Source organism: Pleurodeles waltl, chromosome 11, assembly GCF_031143425.1.
Source record: "Pleurodeles waltl isolate 20211129_DDA chromosome 11, aPleWal1.hap1.20221129, whole genome shotgun sequence".
NCBI lineage: Eukaryota > Metazoa > Chordata > Amphibia > Caudata > Salamandridae > Pleurodeles > Pleurodeles waltl.
The window spans coordinates 636,248,217-636,268,975 of NC_090450.1; positions in this window are offsets into that span (position 1 = coordinate 636,248,217).

Genomic DNA, 20,759 nt, shown 5'->3' on the forward strand with positions numbered 1-20,759 from the left:
TTTCTTTTTTTTTACGTACATGAAAAAATCAATCTATATTACATGACCAGCTTTTTAACCCCTTCTCTGCCAGGCCTTTTCCCCCTCAGGTGCCAAGCCTTTTTTTAGCTATTTGGGGAAGTTCGAGTTCAGCCCTCATAACTTTTTGTCCACATAAGCTACCCAGGCAAAATGTTCAACCTTTTTTTCCAACATCCTAGGGATTCTAGTGGTACCCAGAGTTTGTGGGTTCCCTTGGAATTAGCCAAAATACAGGTAAAATGTCATTAGTTTCAATAAAATGGGAAAAAAGGTTTTTTCCCTGAAAATTGCATCAACAAAGGGTTTGTGGTGCTAAAATCACCATCTTCACAGCTTTCAGGAACAGGCAGACTTGAATCATAAAACCAAATTTTTTAACACAATTTTGGCGTTTTACTGGGACATACCCCTTTTTTACTATGTTTTGTGCTTTCAGCATCCTTCCAATTAGTAACAGAACTGGGTGTGAAACCAATGCTGGATCCCGGACAGCTAAACATTTCTGAAAAGTAGACAAAATTCTTAATTCAACAAGGGGTCATTTGTGTAGATCCTTCAAGGTTTTCCTACAGAAAGTAACAGATAAAATAAAAAATATTGAAATTGAGTTGAAAAAGAGCCATTTCTGTCCATGTTTTCTTCTATAACTTTTTGCAGCTTTGGCCGATTTTTTAAAGCAATATACCGTTACGTCTGCTGGACCCTTCTGGTTGCGGAGATATATAGGGCTCATAGGTTCATGAAGAACCCTAGATACCCAGAGGCAATAAATGAGCTGTACCTTGCAATGGGTTTTCATTCTATACCGGGTACACAGCAATTCATTTCGTGAAATATAAAGAATGAAAAATAGGTATCAAGGAAACCTTTGTATTTCCAAAATGGACACAAGATAAGGTGCTGATAAACAGTGGTTATTTGCACATCTCTGAATTCTGCAGTTCCCATGCTAGCATGTGAATTACAGGGCATTTCTCAAATAAACTTCTTTTTCACACACTGTATTACATTTGGAAGGAAAAAATGTAGAGAAAGACAAGGGGCAATAACACTTGTACTTCTATTCTGTGTTCACTCAAGTCTCCTAGTAAAAATGGGACCTCACTTGTTTAGGTAGGCCTAGTGCTTGCAACAGGAAACGCAACATGGACACATCACATTTTTACATTGAAATCAGACGTGTTTTTTGGAAAGTGCCTAGATGTTGATTTTGGCCTCTAGCTTAGCCAGCACCTGGGGAAACCTACCAAACCTGTGGATTTCTGAAACCTAGACACCTACGGGAATCCAGGATGGGGTGACTTATGGGGCTCGCACCAGTTTCTATTACCCAGAAACCTTTGCAAACCTCAACATTTGGCAAATAAACATTTTTCCCTCATATTTTCGGTGCTGCAAAGTTCTGGAATCTGAGAGGAGCCACAAATTTTCTTCCACCCAGCATTCCCCCAAGTCTCTCGATAAAAATGGTACCTCATTTGTGTGGGTAGGCCTACTGCCCACAACAGGAAATGCCCCAAAACACAACATGGACACATCACATCACATTTTCCCAAAGAATACTGACCTGTTTTTTGCAAAGTGCCTAGCTGTGGATTTTGGCCTCTAGCTCAGCCAGCAACCAGGAAAACCAAGCAAACTAGACATTTAGAAGAATGGGGTGACTTGTGGGGCCCTCGCCAGGTTCTGTTACCCAGAATCCTTTAGAAACCTCACAATTTGCTAAAAAACACACATTTCGGTGATAGAATTTTCTAGAATCTGAGAGGAGCCACAAATTTCCTTCCACCCAGCATTCCCCCAAGTCTCCCGATAAAAATGGTACCTCACTTGTGTTGATAGGCCTAGTTCCCGTGACAGGAAATGCCCCACAATGCAACATGGGCACATCACATTTTTACATTGAACTCTGATGTGTTTTTTGGAAAGTGCCATGCCAAAGGGGTCGCTCCCCATCTGTAAAAAGTAAAAAAAAAAAAACATCCCTGGTGTCTAGTGGTCTCTGCAGATTGGCCTAATAAAAGTAGGCTGATCTGCCCCCAAGGGAGGCAGAAATGGCCTAAAATAAAATTGCCCACCCAGGGGAGCGACCCTTGCCTAAGGGGTCGCTCCCCTTGTGTGAAATTGGTGTGAAAAAAAAATGTCTGGTGTCTAATGGTTTCTGCCCCCTTTTGGGGCAGATTGGCCTAAAAAAACTAGGCTGATCAGCCCCCAAGGCAGGCAGAAATGACCTAAAATAAAATTGCCCCCTAGGGGAGCGACCCTTGTCTAAGGGGTCGCTCCACATCTGTAAAAAATAAAAAAAATCCCTGGTGCCTGGTGGTTACTGCTAATTAAAATAGGCCGATCTGCCCCCAAGGGAGGCAGAAATGGCCAAAAATAAATTTGCCCCCCCCGGGGAGCGGCCTTTGCCTAAGGGGCCACCCCCAGTAGAAAACAAAAAAATATAAATATCCTCGGTGTCTAGTGTTTTCTGCCCCCCTTGGGCCGATTTGCCCCAAGAGGGGCAGAAATGGCCTTAAAATAAATTGCCCCCTTTGGGAGCAACCCTTGCCATTGGGGTCACTCCCTTTATGTGTAAATAAATACCCCCCCCCCAAAAAAACTCCCTGGTGTTTAGTGGGCATTTCTGCAGCACGGTCACTTTACGATCGTGCTGCAGAAATGCTCAGAGAGACATAAAAGGAAAGGAAAAGCCTTTCCTTTCATGCTTCTCTAATCTCCCCCACCCCCGATCGGAAGAGAAATTATAGTATTTCTCTTTCGTTTCCAGCATGATGGGGGCAACCTCTGTTGAGGTCAGCGCGCAATTGCACACTGGCGTCATCAGATGTCACAGGGGGTCAGGGTGGAAGAGGAAGCTATTCCACTTTCATCCCTGCCCAGGGGAAGGGGCCAGGTGCAGGACAAGTTGGTTACGTCCTCAGCACACGCGCGCCGACGACGTAACCAGCTCGTCCACGGCACTCAAAGGGTTAAGGTAATAGCCAGCAAATACAACAATATATCCATAAAGTTGCATTGGCACCTCCTGCAATCCCTATATAGATTAAAATCCAGAGATTGGAAGAAGCGTTCAATCCACCTAACCATACAGATATAGAATGCAGCAGCAGGATTTTCATCCTCATAATTGCAATCTTCATTGAGGACTGAAGCAACATATGGAATAGCTCTGTCAGAGAGGATACATTGTCGCTGTTTCAGTCTTACTTAGCTAGAAAGCTCCACAAGACCATCCTCAGGACTCAGTGTCGGAAAGGAGTAAATCCTGCAAATGCTGGTACAAGCCACAAAACTCTTGAGACATACACGATATTACTACCAAAACTAACAATACACCAAACAAAGATAGGCTTTAGTTTTATATGTAATAAATGCTCACATACTTGGATGGTTTTGAGTATTGAAACCGCACTGAAGCACATTGAGAAAATAATTTAGTTATTGCTGAACTGGAAAAGAAATTGTTAGAAGATCAAACTATTACTGATGCTAAAGAATTCCTAAAAAACTTTGACGTTTCTGTAGTGGAGTTCCTCAGAAAGTACATTTTGCAAAAGACGAATGTACTTCAGAAAGAACAGTAGAGGACATACTTATCCGTATTTGAGAAAGGACTTTCACCAACATGGCTGAAATAATGAAGGGGGTTTTCAGAAAAGGCTCACATTCACTGAAACTAGTTCTTTTGGTTTTGATAGTGATAGTACTGCAGGAGGGGTAACTAGTTTGGGTTTTGTTCCTGGTCTATCAACTTTAAATCAATCTTTTTTATCTCAAGGTCAGAGGCCAGTACACACCTGGGTTTTGACAAGCTCAGAACTAGTATTATGAGTGGTAGGTCCTCAGATGACCCACAACAACTTGGAGGTGGTTCCTATCATTAATCTATCATCACATGAGCTTAGCTCTATAGAAAATGAAGTACTGAGTATAGGTCTATTGTTTATTCCTACTTGCAGAAATGATCCATTTGTTACCCAAATCATGCTCTACAAGTTCTTTAGAACCCTGAGACTAAAATACTTTGGGGCAGATTTTAGAAAAGTGGCGCTGCACCTAGTGCAGCGCCACTCTTCTTGCACCCCTTAGCGCCCCCCTACCGCCACCAGGTGTGCGCTGTATTTAAAATACAGTGCACCATGGCACAGGGTAGGGTGCAATAGCGTAATTTCTTTATGCTATTGATGAACTCTGCAGGAGTAGCACCAAAATCTTGGCGCTACTCCTGCAGAGTACATAGGGGCTCATTATAAACAATGGAAGCCCCCTTTTAACCCCTGCTCTGAGCATAAACAAATTGACACTATGGTGGCGCTAAGGTGGCGCTAGAGGCTCTTAAATCTGCCCCTTCTTCTCTACAACACCTACCAGTGGGTTTAGTGGCATCACAGGCCTACATTGCCCATCCACATTTTATTCACCTGCCAATCTCATGCCTAAGGAGCTCATTTGAAAATGTGGTACTTACTGAAGTTGAGCAGGTATTAAAACAAAATAGGTATGTTAAATGTAATTTTTCCAAAATTCAGAATGATGCACTATTCACATTAGAAAATCAGAAAGATATTATAATAAAATCGGCTGATAAAGGGGGTAGCATTATTGTACAAGATAAAGCAGATTATGAGACAGAGATGATGATACAGCTACAAATTCCCCTTAATGATCTGAGACTACCTAAAGATACTACTCTATCAATTAGGAAGGACATTTCTACACTTACTTCAGTAGGTTTGTATGGCTTGTGGCTGTGTCAGAAAGAATTTGACCATTTGAATAAAGAGGACTACATTATACCAGCCTTTTATACGCTTCCTAAAATACAGAAAGATGATAAAAAACCTCTGGGAAGACCTATCATGGCTGGTTGTCAATCAGTTTTACAACCTGTAGCTGAGTATGTTGACTTTTTTATAAAAACATGTGTTACTCTTACAAGGTCCTTTACTAGAGATAGCCTGGCAGTTATCACACAAATTGAAGACCTTGAGTTTGAGGCCCATTGTGACATGCTTTTGACAACGGACATCGAAAGTCTTTATGCTAACATCCCACAGTTAGAAGCACTAGACATTATTGAAAAGACTCTAGATTTGAGACACAGACCTCATAACCTACCATCATGTTTTATTAAGGATTGTGCTAAGATCGTTCTGGAGCATAATTATTTAATTTTCAGTGGGGAGGTTTTTGCTCAGATAAAAGGTTTTGCAATGGGGTAAATATTTGTCCATGATATAGCCAATTTCTATGTCACTGCATTTGAGGAGAGAGTCATCTACAGTGATACAAATCCTTTTGGCAATTATGTGAAGAAGTGGACAAGATATAGAGATTATGGGGGTCATTCTGACCCCGGCGGGCGGCGGTTGCCGCCCGCCTGGCGGGAACCGCCATTTGGCCACACCGCAGTCAAAAGACCGCTGGTGCCATTCTGACCTTCCCGCTGGGCCGGCGGGCGCTACCAAGGTAGCGCCCGCCGGCCCAGCGGGAAGGAGCCCTGCAACACAGAAGCCGGCTCCGAATGGAGCCGGCGGTGTTGCGGGGGTGCGACGGGTGCAGTTGCACCCGTCGCGCTTTTCACTGTCTGCTAAGCAGACAGTGAAAAGCTTAATGGGGCCCTGTTAGGGGGCCCCTAGACACCCGTTACCGCCAGCCTCTTCCTGGCGGTGACAACCGCCAGAAACAGGCTGGCGGTAAGGGGGTCAGAATCCCCATGGCGGCGCTGCTTGCAGCATCGCCATGGCGGATTCGCCCAGCCGGGGGTAAACCGGCGGGAAACCGCCGGCCCCGGTTTTCTGACCGCGGCTTTACCGCCGCGGTCAGAATGGGCAAGGAAGCACCGCCAGCCTGTTGGCGGTGCTTCCGTCATTCGCGGCCTGACCGCCAGGGTCAGAATGACCCCCTATATCTTTCTGATTTGGCATGGATCCACTGTTCAGCTTTTAGAATTTCAGAAGTGACTTAACAATCAGGACAGTAACCTGCAATTTACTGTGAAGTACAACTACCACTCAATTCATTTTTTAGATTTGAAAATCACCAATGATGATTGTTACCTTTATATTGGGTTGAATACCAAGCCTACATCTAGGAACACTTTCTTAAAATATACTAGCCATCACCTAAGAAATGTAACGGATAATCTTCTATTTGGACAGTTTTTGCATATTAAACGCAACTGTACTAGAAAGGAGGATTATTTCAGAGAGGCTAAGGTACTCCTCTCAAAACTAGTGACTAGAAGATACCCCTGTCGCTTAGTCAAGTGATCCTTAAAACAGGCATGGTACTATGATTGAGATACTTTGCTTCAGGTCACGTAATGACAAGCTCAGACAAGATTAATGTGTGAAACAACCTTTGGCACTGAATCAAATAAGATTAAAAAGATTCTATTCAAGAATTGGCATCTGCTAGATTCAGTCCATACATGTTGGGAAAGAGGGTTGTTGGCATTTAAGAGAGGAAAAAGGACCAGTGACTCAGCACTAACCCTGTGGGAGCTCCACAGCATGTAGTAATACAACTGTGGTGAAAATGTGTTTTTAATGAGAAATGTTGGACTTTGAAACATCATTTAAACTGTGGTTGTAAGAATGTCATGCATTCTATTGAGTGTCCATGCGCTATGTTCTATATTGGAATAACTACTCAGGAAGTAAGAAAATGGATTATACAACATCAGTCACATATTCGATGCAAAGTGTTGAATGCCCCAGTTGTTGATCATTATCTGACAATGTTACATGTGCCTAATGTCATGAAATGGTTTGTCATTAAAGTGGTCAAGATGGTACTTTTCTATCACTAGGAGAGTCACGTGGCTTGCCGAAGGTGTGTTAGCGTCTCTTGGGGATGCAGCGGTCTGAATTAATTCATGCGTTTGGAGTGTGCTTTTGGCTTTCTTACTTCGATCTTAGGGGAAAGGTTGGATTTTATCACTGCAGTTGGACTTTATCACTGCTTTGTTAACTGCCCATAATTTTCGATTAGGTCCCTTGCCTGTCTTAACAAGTCTACTACCTGGTAAGGGACTTGATTGGTAGCTAGAAGGAGCTGGATTCACTGCTAAGCCTGTATTCTTAAGAGCTGTGTATTTGTTGTGTTGGATTCTCTCTTTTTAGATTGTTAGCCAAATGGAGATGGTATCTTTGAACCTTTTTTAGACAAATTTGTGACTAAGTATTTTTTCTGACATCTGCAATTAGTTTGTCGTGGCCATTTTTCACATTTTACTAGCATGGCATTCTGGTGACTTGTCTGGCACACTGGATGTATATTGTGTTTACTGGGATGTCTTTATGGTATTCACTGGTGAATTGTGAGCAAGAGATGCACATATTTGATTGGCATATTGGTAGTTTTGGTAGTCATTTTGTGCATCTCACATGAGTTTTGTGGCTTGTACCAGCATTTTCAGGATTTGTAATTTCCTGCCACTGAGTCCAGAGGATGGTTTTGTGGACCTTTTTGGGTGAGTGAGACCGAAATGTTGACAGTGTGTCCTCTCTGACAGAACTATTGCATATGTTGCTTCAGTCCTGTTTGAGCATTGGAATTATGAGGATGAAAATCATGTAGGACTGCTGAGTTTCATATCTGTATTGTAAAGAGGATTGAGCATTTCTTCCAATCCCTGGATTGTATCTATATAGGGATTGTACGGGGAGCCATTGCGACTTTATGGATATATTATTGTAACTGCTGGCTATTACCTTAAAAATCTGGTGATGTAATATAGACTGATTTTTGCATATGTAAGAAAGGAAATTTATTTTTGCTAATAAAAATACACTGTAAATTGATTATTCATTCATACATTGTGCTGATGACTGGCTGGTGGATCACTATGTTGACCATTATATAATAGTGATGATTTGAATGTAAATAGCTCCTCCAGGCACACATATGTTTTCTACTCTACATTAATGGAGGTATGGTAGCCAGCGTTTTGGGTACTTTGCTACTCTCTGCAGCTGGGGCAGCTGTATTTGACAATTATCTATCTTTAATTCCAATGGTCCTGCTGTTCTCCAAATGCCTTTCACGTGACTCCAAAGAGGCAGATGAATATTAAATAAGATACTATGTCACACGTCACGTAGAAAATGTGGATAATATTATCCTGTCTGCCATAAGTAGACAGTGGGGTAAGCAACGCACTGAACTAAAGGGAAAGGAACAGGCTATATAGATTGTATTTGGCACTTTCCTCACAGAGTTTCCCCTATGCCAAACTTGAAATCAAATTAGGCACTGGTTCCCATTGACTCACTGGCCTGGCCCACCACCAAAAATTATTTCGCTGGGCAGCAAAGAAAGGAACTTGACTTACTCTACGTTATGGTACGATAGAGGGATTAGGCAGGTAGGTAGAGCTTGTGACATAGAATATAGGCGTGTCATCATGTGTCTAAGCTTTGGCTTATTCAGTCACTGTAATAGATGAAAGTCTAAAGGGGAAAATCTTAATAGGCATAAAATAAATCTGTCATGGGAAACCATGAAATATATTTTGAAATCACTTCACATGGCCATAGAAATGTGGCACATGCCAAAAACTGTTTTTTTAATTTTTTGGTAGGCTGGGACAGAAGAACTTAAGAAAGAATAAAGGAGAGAAGTACTAAGAGCTGACTGAGTAGTCAAAGGGAAACACACCTTGTGTGTTCGATTTGCAATGCATTGAAAACTTTGTAAATGCTGCATTAATAGAAGCAGACACACATTGCACAACCAACACTGCAGTCAGAAACTGAACCAAACTGCATTTCAGCCATTGGTGGAGAAATGCCATGAGCAGGGAGGGGTTTGATGAATGATAATGGGTGGAATACATATCTGCCTTGCTTAAATACAGTAAGTCAAGGAATTAGATGAAAAATTAAAATACCCCCCACTTTGGACCATAGCTTTGAAAACCATAAAACAAACGCAACTAGATGAGCAGCATGCCCCTCTCCAGAAAAGCTCCCTTATTCATCCAAGCAATCATTCAATCATTTTTTCATTATTCCTACTATATTGACCCGTAGTCACCATGACTTAAGCTTTACTTTTTTCATCCAGTCATTCACCAAAATTTCCAATCCATTATCCATCCATTCAGTATCCACCCTTTCTTTCAATCATCCTTCCACCCATTCATCCATTTACTAATACTCACCCATGCATCCCTTCCCCAACCCATGCATCCTTTCCTTTCACTAATTTTATCCACCCTTTTCTTTAACCTTCAGTTCTTTCCCGTTTCCATCAAGTCATCATTTTTAGCGTACATTATGTGAGCTTTTGCTGAGCTGCAGACAGAAGAGGCCATAACTCAACAACATCTATAGCTGGTAAAGCGGGGGTGGGGTTCACAATCACGAGTCACAACACCCTTGTAGCTTGTGAGTACAATAGTAATTGTCAATATACAAGCAATGTGACTTACCACCATCTGTCCCTGCTGCCGCTTTTCCCCCTCAAACTGACACTCCTCCTGCAGTGGCCCTTGAGCGAGTGGCACTGGTGGTCGGTGTGTCTAGAAAAAAACATCATATATTTTTTGGATGCCAGATATGCCTCCCCTTGATTTTTTTTATCAAAAAATACAATTGCAATACATCACTACAGTTTTGTTAGCAGCACTGCAGTATCTTCTACCAAAAATATCACTCTTGGTATTTTGTTGGTTCACAATGATAGAAAAGCCAGGTAGTCAAGCCAACCAAAACGTATTTGTAATGGAGGGGCAGAGTTATAGCCTATGATGATGGTGACGCTGAATCACTGAAGCGCAATGAAGGGGAGAAATAATAATGGTCAATGAAAGACATGGTGCTGGTTAGCAAATGCAATGGGACCTCATACTTTCCAGCCATGCTGCACTATCATGGGAACTGCTGGTATACTGTATAAATGAATAATACAGCACAACATTTGGGGTGAGAGGGGTCCATGACCATGCCCACTCTCATTAACTGTTAGAGCCTGAGCAAGAAAAAGAAAGAGTTCTCAATAAAGATGCATGATGAATATTATTTATAATACTAGCTTACTTGGGTCTGCAATCTTCACAGTAGACAGTATTGTACAAAAAAATCTGTTCTTATTCGGTCTTAAGGTACCATAACATATATAAGGGAGAGGGAAAGATTACCAACAAAGCAGAAAAAATCTACAAACTATTACAGACCGGAAAAAGTCAGCTACCAAAAAAAAAAAACAACATGAAATAAGGGAAAAAAATATAATGCAGGGATAACAGGAATTAAACAAAATTTGGAGATAGGTGAGTTGGAAAAAAGGAGACACTATAAAAAAATAAACAACACAAAACTAAAAGTAGCATAATAGTGGGCAGAGGTAAAAGTTAGGGAAATAATAATAATAAATAATAATTCTTGCAGGGATGAGCGGAGCCCTCAGCATTGGTGCTGGTGGTCGGCACTTCCTTCCCAGCTCTTGCCAGACCACCTCTGTACTACCCCTCTTCCTGCCCTTGGGTGCTGATGTAAGAAATAAAGAAGATAAAAAATACATTAGTGGTATAACTAATCTCCAAAAAATTATTATAACAGGCAAACATAGTAACATTGTACTTATCTAAATCAGATCGCCTATGGTACTCGTATGGACTATTGTTGAGTTTACTATACTCCTAAAATCCCTGTTTCAAATTTGCTTACCCAAAACTACATTTAAAACTAATGCATTGTAATGAATGATCTTTGATTCTATTCTCATTTCAAAAACCCCATTGATGGATCAACTTCGTCCTCCTTTTTTTGCAATGCATAAATGCATACAAGTACTACACAGTGTGAAATTGCTTAGAATTGTACGAGCTACATAAAAAAAGTCACAGAGAGCGGTGACTTACTGATATCACTAATTAATTATGGTGACAGGAGAACAGAGGAATCTGCATTGGAATTACTTTTTAAATAATCAGCCAAAGCAAGCGCCGACGAGTACGATGAGCTAGTGCCCAGCACCTGCCTAACTGAAACTGGATTACATGATAATGTTCTGAACGTAAACTAAGCATAACTTACCTCTGAGTGTGAGCAGCATGCTATTTGGAAAAAACGTTAGCATTGTAGAACACAAACACAACAAATAACATAGTTAATACTCACTGAGCCCTAGAATCTCGACACGTAGCAGGTCAAGCAGGTCCTGCTCCCAGTCAAAGATATCCGCCCAGTGGTGCATCAGCTGATGGGTGGTGCGCTGGCCCTAACTGGTGTGCTGCACACACCTGCGGACCCTCCCTCAACATGGTCAATGCTCCTACAGGGGGGACCTGCTGGCAGGCCTGCTGCCAACATAGAGGGGAGGTGGTGCTACACGTTAAAAAACAGTGCTGCCACCTCCACCTCACCAAAAATATCCCAGTGCTGCAAATCTTGGCGGCTCGCTGTCCGCAGGGTAGACGACTGCTGCTGGCTGTTTGGGGGGCCTGCCGCCACCGCTCCCCTGTTTGTTACACTGCTCTGCCCTGGCACAGGATGGGGTCAAGAAAAGAAACAGGAGAAGCAAGGAAAGAAGAAATAAGGAAGTAAAGGGAAAGATAAGCAAAAATACAAAAAGTCACTAAAAAGTAAAAAACATAAAAAACATAAAAATACACAGGCACAAAAACACACACTGATATAATAAATGAAAATAAGGAGTGGATCAATTAGGAGGGTGAAGGACTAAAATGATAAGAAAGGGATTCAAAAACTTTAAAAAACAAGCCTAGCACCATGAACAAAGTAAGAAAACAAGATGGCCGCATCCATGTAAACCGCAGGGCGCCATTTACTTGTGATTTTGAATTCAAGGACATACTCCACATTGCATTTGACATAAACCTCAATGCGAACGGGCGCGATGGGGAATTTCCACCCACCCGTGGAACTCCGCATAGCAGAGCAGACTTTTTTAACTACTCCACAGAGTTCCACATAGCATAACTCTGCGAACTATTTAAATAAGTGAAAGACCATAGTTTAGCTTCGTCATTATGCTTTACTGGGAGAATGGTAATGAAGCACTCAAATTGCTTATGTAACGTGGGAAAGCTATATCCATATAAACGTGGCACAACAAAAGACCACAACATTACAGTGCATCTATGACTAAAAATATGAATGTTATATGTAAAGTGCATTTATGCAATGTTACTAAAATGTAGTAATACTTTAATACCATAACAAAGGACATATTTTATAAGTACTCTTCAGTTGCTGAGTTGACAGAATTGCATATGCAAACGTATAACCAAAATGTGCACTTTTACTTCTGTTGTCCAGGCTGGAGTTAAGGCCTACACGATTTCTGTGTTTAATTTTTACATGAAGCTTGCTTACTTTGTGCATTATTTTTCATCCCTCTGTAGGTGCAACGGTACCAGTCATCGTAATGAGAAGCATATTGTTAAGTATAGATAAGGAAGTATGAGACTGGATGCCAAGGACGAGAACCAGAAGCAGGGAGCTGTAAGAACAATCTCCCTTTTTGGATTCCTGAACATGAGAGTAATCTAAGGTTGTGCAGATGTGTACCAGAGAAAGTGAAAGCTAATTGGATATCATTCACAATGGTACCTAGTTAGGACAAATTCCTTTGGCTGTGATGTCAGTTACTGGAAGGTTTTGAGGTTGATAAAAATGGTAATGCCCCTTGAATAGAGCAGACCTTTTCTTTTTGTTAGGCAAAGTGGCGTTACGCTACTTACATCTCTCTTGACAGAATTTCTACTGAAGTTTCTGAAATGCTAACATTTTTCTCTGAACTTACCTTTAGTCTAGTAGAATAGTCAGGAATTTAGATTCAAGGATTAGGCAGGAAAATCAGAGCTTGAATTCAAAGCATCAAAGGCTTTTTCTTATTTACTTCATTGTTGCCACTAAGACATTGGTCTTCTACATACTAGTAAAATGTAATGTTGTTTGAAGTTTTGATTCTCTTTTGGTGATTCTCTACATGTATAGCATGGTTTTGAAACTCATTTATGTTAAGTTTGAGTCTGAGTAAATCCCATTCTAAACGTTAAGTTTGTCTCTGAGATTTAGGGCCAGATGTAGCAACTTCCGCATTTGCGATTCGGAAATTGCGAGTCTGTGCGACTCGCAATTTCCGAATCGCAAATGCGGATGCAGAACGGTGTCTCAGACATCGTCTGCGACTCGCTATGGGGTCGCAAAGACCCACCTCATAAATATCAATGAGGTGGGTCGCATTTTGCGACCCCATAGCGAGTCCCTGCACTCACAGGGACAATGGCCTGCTGAAGTCAGCAGACCTCCATGTCTGTGACTGCTTTTTAAATAAAGCAGTTTTTTTTCATTTTGCAGCCCGTTTTCCTTAAAGGAAAACGAGTTGCAAAATTAAAAAAATAACGAAATCATTTGGTTTCGTTTTTTCAGAGTAGGCAGTGGTCCAATGCGATACGAGTCGCAAATAGGAAGGGAACACCCCTTCCTATTTGCGAGTCGCATTCACAATTTGCGAGTCGGTACCGAATCGCAAATTGTGAATGTGCATCGCAGAAGGCTGTTTGCATGGCGCAAACTGCGATTTTCGCAGTTAGCACCATGCAAACAGCTTACTACATCTGGCCCTTAGTGTGTGACCAAATGGTTAGACTATCATTTATTGAAATGAGTGAATGTGTTTTCTCCTTGCGCCTCAGGACTCCTAAAAGATTCATCAAAATCAGAAGAGTTGAGAAAAGATCAGACCTGGAAGAGTTGGTAGCAGAGGAAGGATGGTTAGGTTCCCAAAGTAAGTAGAACTAAAACTCTGTCTTCTAGACTAGTTAGTTCCCAGTGCCCAGACCCTAGAGCACATATCCAAACACTGGAAGATCACTGAAGTTGTGGAAAGTCGGAAAAGAGCCATATTGGCGAAGGAGGCATGAGTATTAACAGGATTAAGAGTTGCCACTTTTAATGTTTAGCTTGCAGTGTTTGTGCATTTGGATGCTGTCTTGCAGAGATATTTGTTGTATGAGTGTGAATTTTAAACAAAGGTGAAGAGGTTATCGAGTTGATGTGGCCTAAGATCCCGGGGTATATTAAGAGGTGTGGAAGATATCGTAATGTTGTGGCCTGTTAATAAGTAGTGTCCATCGTGAGGTGTCGTCGATGGCAAGTATAAGGAAAACTTAATCCCCAGAGTGAACCTGCACTGCTCTAAATGATACCCCACTGGTCGAGGTTTCAGTCGAAGTGAAAGGAATATTCTTGCGTGACTGAAATCTGTTGATTTCTGGAGAAACAGGCAAACTGTTTTTGTCTTTGTACCTATCCGAGAATGATGAGAGTTGGTGCATGCAGATTATAAAGGAGGGGGAACTGCTGTAAGGAGTGAGAATTACATCATAATGTGCTGCGCTGGTATAGATCGGTTGGTGTGTTGCCATGCTACTACTGATTGAAAACATCATAATGGACCACACTGTGATTGGTAGGTGTTGTGGAGCACATGAATGACAATATAACACAAAAATGTTATTGTAATTTTTGACATTTAACCGCAGAAAGATGAAATGCTTCAAAATCATGCAAGATTTACTTAGAGGAGATGTACATATACCTAGTAGAAAGGGAGAAGAAGCACCTCCGGAAGATACCACAGGACATTATATGACAATTAATGTAGGGCTCCATTCATGTGTGTGGCATGGTCAATGGAACAAGATCACAGACCAGGAGGGTGCATTGAGATTTCCATGATATGGCACATTTAATTTGAAAATTATTGAGAATCTAATGAAGTACTTAGCACTTGGGAATGAGCTGCTCATGCTAGGGAAAGAGAGAAATATCAGGCCAGAGCTCAAAGAGCTGTACAAACATATGTGTGTGCGAAATGGAAACCAGAAGAGAAGAGGTGGAGAATAGACATGATAGAAGGAGTTAGATTATATCTGGCTTTGACCCTGATGTAGCAGACAGAGATGTGGAAAATAAAATGACTAGAAAACAGAAAGAGAAGAAACAAAAGGAGCCCAGTGACATGAGTGTAGTCAGTCATAGTGACTCTGGAGATAGTCTTTTGGATATGAACACCAACCTCCATATAATGAGGTTATAGGGGAAGGTGGCAATGGTATTGGTGGTGCTGGGAAATTGGTGATAGCCACTGCCCCAATGAATGGGACCTCTAGCCCTGTGGGAACTGTTCCAACTGGTATACATTGTGAGCAGAAAAATAGAGCATCAGGAATATATGCTTCAGCCAATCCGACTACAAATACTGTGGATGCTTCTATTCTTCCAGTCTCCATTGGTATGTTGTTCCTATGCATAAAGCTGAAAGCTCAAGGAAATCAAATTAAAATCTAACTGTTCCAAATATAGCGGTCAGCCAAAGTAGAATTCCTACTAGTCCAGAATTGAGAGATTGTGTTCCTCTAATTCAGACCCACACAAGTATTCTATGTGGCGCAAGTGCAGAGTCAACTCTGAATATTTCTGGAAGTACTGCTATTAGGTACTTACCAGAGGTTCTCAACATCTGGAACTCCTGTTTGGGAACCACCTTTAGTCTCTACTACTGGTACCCAAGGAATCTTTCAGTGACCCAAATCTTTAGTGCTAATGAAAGAGATGAGTGGGTGAGAGCTTTCAATGAAGGTACTCCTTCGAGAGAAAGTATAACTACAGAGCTGAGAGCAGGGAATAATTTCAGAGAAAAGTTAGTGGATATATAAAGCTTAAAATAGAATTGGATGATATGAATTTTTTTTGTCCTCAGATTTTTCTACCCTGGCTAAGGGGGCCATGAGTGTATGTCCCCAGGAAGAGACACCCCAACCACAGTGGGTCTCCCCCCCACGATGCACCCTCCGCCCACCTGCCACTCAGGCCAAGGCGGTGTCTTATCAGTACCGTTGAGTCCCACACAGTTGACACAGATCTATCGCCTCGCCAGACAATCCCATGACCGGATAAATCCTTGTGGAATTTTTTTTTATCTTTTGACTCCTTTTGTTAAACTCGACAGAGCCCATACTCTACCCAATTGATCTATCTCTTGACAACTATTTTCCCAAAGTGACCAAAATATGCTCTTTTACAAGGGGGGGCCAGTACGTTCTAGGCAGCACAGATTATTAATTGTTGTCAGCCATTCCTGTACAGTAGGAGCAGATGAGAGAGCCCATTTTAAGCAGATTTCTCATCAGGCTAAAAGTATTAACACAAACAACAGGTGACATTGGTGTCTGGTGAGCTTTTTACTTTTGTATTTCCCCATCAAACACCTCAGCTTCAGGCGCTGCCAAAACATGTGAAGATCATTCACCCTCTCTTCGTCACAGCAAGGGAAGTTTTTATTAGCCCTTCCCAAAGCTTCTCCGGCGACCAATACACCCTAAGTAATGTAAACAAATGATTTTTCTTCAGGCAAGCATATTTAACTGTAAATCTCATCCTACCTGCAGCAGCAGCAAGGGACTCCCTGTCCCAGGAGTCCTGTGAACCAAGGGAGGGCGGAGCCTGAAACAAGCGCTTTTTAGCACGTTGATTGCCCCGCACCGCGTCCTCATCCTACTGGCAGCAGCAGCAAGGGACTCCCTGTCCCAGGAGTCCCGTGAACCAAGGGGGGGCGGAGCCTGAAACAAGTGCTTTTTAGCGCGTTGATTGCCCCGCACCACGTCCTCATCCTACCGGCAGCAGCATCAAGGGACTCCCTGTCCCACGATTCCTGTAAACCAAGGAGGGGGGGCGGAGCCTGAAAGAAGCACTTTTTAGCGCATCGCATTGCCCCGCAACGCGACCGTTTGAGGCCGGGCTGGGCCGCCCCCTTGGTTTTGAGGTAGGAACATTGGAAGATCTCTGTTTGACATTTTGATTTTGTGTGAAGGCTATACAGTCTCGAAATGGGGAAGCTTTAGGCGAAAGGAAGTCCTGTAGCGGGTTTAGTGCAATCTAAACTCCAGAAGCTCCATCAAACTCCAAACACCCTCTCAAACTGTGTATCGAACGAGATTGATACCCTGATCGAAGAGGTTGAATCTATATTGAACAAAAAGGAGAAGATTCCACGGAAAGGGTTGAAATCTGGTACTCTTGCTCCCTTTCTGACAGCAAGACTCCCTTTTAGAGGAAATGTCCCTTTAAATGAAGACCCCTCACCTGTATTTACATCCCAGCCTGAAGGTGCAAATGTAAAGTCTTTGGGACATAGCACGGTACATCTAAACTCAGGTGATCCCACCCCAGACATTGTGGCTGTACATAATATCCTATGCTCTAATCGCTTCCTGCCATTGGACCTACAGGTCCAAACCTGTGAACAAGGGGGCCCTTCTTTCAGTTCTGGATCTCCAGAACATCTACTCCCTCTGGTTCCCTCTAAGGTGGAGGTGGTTTCTCTTATATTGGGTTTACAAGAAGAGGTGAGGGAACTAAAGCAAGTATTAACAGAAGTATTAAACGCCTTGTGCTCTACTAGCCCGACGGGGGACACTGTATTTGCGCAAAAAGAAGAGCCTCCCATCACCAACATTCCCACCTCCCTGCAACAAGGAACCAATGTGAATGCAACTGGCTTTAGTGCTTCTGCTTGGCCAGCATATGATATGAGAGACCCCCCGGTCAAGCCCTATGGTCCACTGTGTTCTAAGGGCCATCTTAGAGGTTCATCTGGGTCACGATCGTATGTAAAAATGGTGTGGGACTCTAAGGTCATTCAAACATCTTGTATGCGTCCTAGTGAGAATCTTTCACTCTTTATGTGTAAGGTACCTCCCTTACCTCCAAAGTCGCATGAAGATAATTTATCATTGATAAACAAGGCTGTCCATTGGATAAGACATACCAGACAATGTGGTTCTATTATTTATTCAGACATAATCTCGGCTAAACGCTTCAGTGAAAAGGCAGGCCAATGGGACTTTATTAAGTTAACTTTAGCCAGCTCAAGCTTGGTAAAGGGATTGCTATCTATGGAAGCTCGCCATCCCATGCAAAATGGGTCAAGTATCTGTCTCCAAAGTACTCGACCTGAGAATAGTCCTATACCAAACTCAATGCCTTATCTCGCAAACACCAGGACCTACACGGTGGGAGGTGGCTTACCAGTCAAGTCTCAAAACCAGAAATATGATTATATGGGAGGTGGCTTACCAAATTAGTCTCAAAATAAGAAACATGATTGTGCAGAAGGGAGGGCAAGCCCATGTGTGTCAGATCTAACAGGTGCTTGTTCAGATATAGATTGACTGCCACCTTTGATTGTCTCTGAAGACAGCAATTCATCCACTTCCAAGATCATCACAAATGTAGCTAGAGATTTGGTTTTAGATCCTCCCCTCAGAAGAGTTTGGCTTCGCGCTTAAAGCCATTATGCCAAAAACTACAATCTAAAGAGAGCCACGTTGGAGTGGGCTCTTTCGAGTTCTTCCAAAAGGGCTCTAGGGACTATGAGACTTTAACATCAGTATTTATAACATGGAATGTGGCGGGAATTCAAAACAAAATAGATTATGTTGACTGAGGATGTATATAGACAAATTTAGTATATGTCTGTTCCAGGAAACTTGGGCTACTTCAAAAACTCATAGCCTGGAGTATAGTTCCTTCCGTATGGAAGCTAGGTGGTCCCCTGCTGGTAGAGCAGCTGGAGGCCTTATTACCTGGATAATAATTTCTGAGGTGGGCAAAGTTAAGGAAGTTCATGTAGAGTCTTCTGATATATTGGATTTGTCTATTCAGACAAAGCAAGGTTTACCGTTGCTTTGTGTTAATGTCTATAACAGACCAGAACAGCCAAACCCAATGTCTAAAACTATTCAGAGTCTGAATGCTCTTGTGCTTTACCATTGCTCATCTCATTTTATCATCATAGCTGGCGACTTTAATGTGTCCCTGGAAACCAATTCTGCCTTTTCTGAGATCACCCAGATAGAGCATACGATATGGAATATTCCTCCGTACTCATCTCAGAGAAAGCAGTTAAAGTCCAATGCCAGGGCTCTCCAAGTTATAGACCATATATTAACTCATGGCCTTCGTCCAGGGAATGGTCATTTTCCATCTGATACCCCTGCTAAACCCATGTATTTCAGAGGGTCTTACAGTAGTATTCTTGATCTTGTACTCATTGACATGAGATTATGGCACATTATTAAAAATATTAAGGTGGGTGACTAATGCAATAGTGATCATGCCCCTCTCTTGGTAATATACGAAAGGCAGCTTTTCATAAAAAAAGGTGCGCAATTACATCACAAAGCCCCTCTCCTTTTAGAGGTATCTTCTAACAAGCGTGCCTTGAAATGGGATTCACTTAGAAACTCACATAAACTATGGGAAAAGCTCTGTAATTTAGTCCTAACCTACCAATTACCCAATGGTTCCTCCTCATGTACCCCAAATGAAGTAATGGACCTGAATGAGGGTCTTTTTCTTGCCATGAGAGAGCTATTTATTAAAACTAGTGGATCGAATAAATATTTGGGAGCAAGCCCACACCACAGGTGGTTTGGTAAGATATGTAGAGACGCCAAGAGCAATCTCCTAAGAACAACACAACTAAAAGATAGAGTTGAGATAATCCATGCAAGGCGCAAATACACATTTGCAATCAATACTAGTAAAAAACAATGGGAAGAAACATCTTGGCAGGAGTTATTGTTGGCGAACAGGGACAAAGACTACCACTGATTCGGGTCCCTGGTCACCAGAAATGGACGTAATGAAAATTCCAGACCTGACTGTCACATCTCTCCTGAAGATTGGAGCATCCACTTCTCTGAGTTGTACAGTTGCGAGCTCGCCTCCTCTTTTGCTTTTGAGAACGAACCCACTGAGGAGCTGCCTTCTATATCTAGTCTTACCCCCTTCTCTCTTAAGGAAACCGAGACTGCCATCAGGGCCCAAAAGTCAGTAAAAGCCAATAGGATGGATGGTATACCCGCAGACATGTTTAAATCTGATTTTGTTTATTAGGATCCCTATGTCAACAGGGTGTCAAATGCCGTCCTGGCAAGTGGAATTCACCCTCAGAACTGGAAGGGAGCAATCATCGTACCTATTTATAAAAAAGGAGAGAGGGGTGTACCGGGAAATTACAGACCAATTAGCCTCCTGGACAATTTACAAAAATATTTTACCAGGTATTGAGCAGGCTTAAGGAATGGATGGAAGATAATCAAGTACTGAGCCACTTACAGGCAGGCTTTAGGCAGAAGATTAGTACGGTTGACCAGGCCTTTTGCTTCCTTATGATCGAATGGAAGATGGTGGACCTGGAGGCTAGGAAACTTTTTGTCTCATTTGTAGACCTTAGGTTCGCCTTTGATTTGGTTCCACGCAGAAAACTCTGGGAAGTCATGAATAAAGTTGGATTACCGGGCCCTCTGCGAAATCTCATCAAAGAGCTGTATCCTGGGAGCTATGCCAGAATAAGATGGGGGATAAAAGGGGAATTAACGGGCGAGATCCCAATACGTAGAGGGGTGAGGCAGGGATGTGTGATGCCCCCTTCACTGTTTCTACTGTTTATCAATGCTCATATTGCCTACCTAATGGATTGTGTCAGTGATGCACTTAAAATAGAGGGGGTGAGGATTGCTTGCCTGCTTATGCAGATGATACTTTGTTATTACCTCGAACTGCCTCAGGTCTCACAAATCTGCTTGAGAAGTTCACGGGTTTTTGCAAAGATCACGGCCTGGAAATTAATACTTCCAAAACCAAATATATGGTGTTTGGTGATCTAAAAAATGAGGAGGAAGTTAT